Genomic DNA, 2,996 nt, shown 5'->3' with positions numbered 1-2,996 from the left:
TTCTGGTTTACGCGAGGTGTGTTAGTGTGCAGGTATTTACAGGTGCATGCGTACTAGGAGCTCTCACAAGCTATCACCATTGGCGTTTGATCCGGAAATCGAGCGAACTTTGCGAGCAAACAGAATTTTGCTAAGGGAAAATACAATCAATAGTTCACCAACAACACCAGTTACACCAATTCGATAGATGGATCCACCACCACCACCACCCACTACGGGTGAATTTACCTCATGATTCATACCAACATCCACTCAACCTTCACCTAACACTACCATTCCACCAAATACTACCGAACCCACCATACCTCAACATGTTACACCAACCAACACCACACAACCCATTACTACCCAAGAAGAACCAACCGTCACCTTTAACCCTTCCACTACTATACCACCATTATCCCATTTTTTCCCGGGTGCGGGTCCATCATATTCGGGCCATACTATGGCACCAATTTCGTCTATTGTCCATGCTACACCGTATCGACCACCAAATCAATCGGGTTTCCAATACTCGACTATTCCATTTGGGCAATCATCGGGAATTCAAGGAGATGGGTATAATGAAGGTTATGAGGAATTTGAAGGTTTTGATGAAGAAGGATACGGTTATGGGGGTGATGGAGAGCAAGGGGAGTACGGTTATACGCAAGGCCAAGTACAAGTGATTCCAAATGTTGGTGGGGTTCAACAACAACTCATACCTCAACATATTAGGCCAAGGCCACAAGGGCCACAAATGCAACGCCCGGTTCCTTTGCAACAAGTTCGACCACAACAGGTGCAACCGCAAATTCAAAGACCAATTCAACAACCAATCGTACCACAAGGGCCCATGCAAAGGCCAATGGGTCAAGTTCGTCCAAGAGGTCGATTTGGTGTGCCTAGGAGGCATCTTAGGGAAAATGCAAGGGGAATTGAAGCACATTTTAGACCGGTGATAACGCACAATCCTTCACCGGTAGTTATTCCTCATAACAACCAAGGGAGAACTTTTGAAGTAAGAACCAATTCGTTACAAAGTTTGCCGAAATATAAGGGGTTAGCAACGGAGGAGCCTTATTTCCATTTGGAGGCCTATGACTCAATTTGCAATACTCTTGGGAGTCAAGGTTTTTCGGCCGATGATATCAAGTTGGTACTATTTCAATTTTCTTTGGAGGACAAGGCAAAGAAGTGGTTCTACACTTTGCCTTCAGCATCTATTTATACTTGGGCGGAGATGCAACAAACATTCTTAGACGAATTCTATACCGCCCAAAAGACCAATGATGCGAGGAAAGGATTGAGGAGCTTTCAACAACAACAAGGCGAAATGTTCCATGAAGCATTCGAGCGTTTGAACATGATGATTAAAAATTGTCCACATCATGGGATTGAGCTTTGGGAGTTAATGAACGCTTTTCATGAAGGGTTGTGTGCCGAAGATGCACGAGATTTGATGTCCATCACAAATGGAACTTTTGGCACAAATTATGAGTATGAGGATTGGGAATTTTTGGAACAAATGGCGATCACCTCAAAGAGAAAAGCTCAAGCTTCAAGGAGAGCACGACCGGCCGTTACTCGAACACAAGTGCACGCGGTTGATGACGGTAATATACAAACTTCTAATCAAATTTATGACGTTTGTGCATTGTGTAATGAAATAGGTCATGCGGCGGAAAATTGCCAAGGAATGGTTGAAGGGCAATTTGAAGAAGTTCATGCCATTCAAGGTCAAGGAGGGGGTGGTAGAAATTACAACATGAATTCTAACACTTATCACCCCGGGTTGAGAAATCATCCGAATTTTCGTTATGGGAACCCTTCGAATCAATCAAACCCGAACTTTCAAGGTAGCCAAGGGAATTATGGTTCGCGCCAACCTTACAATAATCAAGGTGGATATAGAGGTGGGAACAACCAAGGATACCAAAGGCAATACCAAGCGGGTCAAGAAAAAGGGGGGTCTTCGGGTGGAAATGAAATGATGGAAATGTTGAAGAGTATGCAAGCGGAGATGCAAAAGAGGAACCAAATGGATGACGCACGCATACAAAAGGATGAGGCGCGAGACAAAGCAATCCAAACTTTGACCACTCAAATGGGTCAACTTGCAACCGAAGTGTCCGAATTGAAGAAGGGTAAAGGTCAATTACCAAGCGACACTAAGGTAAATCCATCTCACGGTACGTCAAGAGGTAACAATGTTAATATTCATCATGTGAGTGTTTTGAGAAGTGGGAAGGAGTATAAAACCAATCCTTCACCGGATTTGGTTGAAGGGGTGGTTGAGGATATAACGGGTCAAGAAAGTGAGGAAGAAAACGAACCACCCATTGTTTCTTCTAAAAAACCCAATTTTGAAAAACCCGAAATTGTTAAAGGAAAAGAAAAAGTAAATGAGGGTGAGGGGTCTAGTGAAGTACCGTTTCCTTCGGCTTTGCTAGATCCGGGTAAAAAGAATTTTATTTCAAAACGGGGTCCTCAAAAAGAGGAAATGTGGGAGGTGTTCAAACAGGTTAAAATCAATCTTCCTTTGCTTGAAGCTATTAAACAGGTACCCGCTTACGCCAAATTTCTAAAGGAATTGTGTACTCAAAAGAGGCAACAAAAAGTGCCTAAATTGGTAGATTTGACGGAGCGGGTAAGTGCGGTATTGAAAGGAGACCTTCCTCCTAAGTTACAAGATCCGGGAACGCCCTTAATAAATATTCAAGTTGGAAATTTTCAAACCACAAGGGCATTGTTGGATCTTGGAGCCGGAGTAAGTATCCTACCGGGGGGGTTATATGACCAATATGATTTTGGTCCATTGAAGCGGGTCGAAACAACGGTTGTATTAGCCGACTTGTCTCATAAACTGCCCCGGGGTATCGTACGGGATGTTATAGTTAAAGTTGATGAATTTTATTATCCCGTTGATTTCATTGTGCTAGATTACTCATCCGCGGACCCAATTCAACAACAAAATGTTATTTTGGGTCGGCCATTTTTGAACACCGCACATGCTA

At 43.3% G+C, this 2,996-nt stretch overlaps 1 non-coding gene across 1 annotated transcript; it reads right to left on the bottom strand.

The window, feature by feature from the left end:
• Positions 1-1,271: 1,271 nt before the first annotated feature.
• On the bottom strand, positions 1,272-1,377 carry LOC118487825. The gene has a single exon (XR_004882768.1). It is a non-coding gene; the product is annotated as a small nucleolar RNA R71 (small nucleolar RNA).
• Between the last annotated feature and the right edge of the window lie 1,619 nt (positions 1,378-2,996).

Source organism: Helianthus annuus, chromosome 15, assembly GCF_002127325.2.
Source record: "Helianthus annuus cultivar XRQ/B chromosome 15, HanXRQr2.0-SUNRISE, whole genome shotgun sequence".
NCBI classification, from domain to species: domain Eukaryota; kingdom Viridiplantae; phylum Streptophyta; class Magnoliopsida; order Asterales; family Asteraceae; genus Helianthus; species Helianthus annuus.
This window is presented reverse-complemented; position numbering and strand designations above follow the sequence as displayed.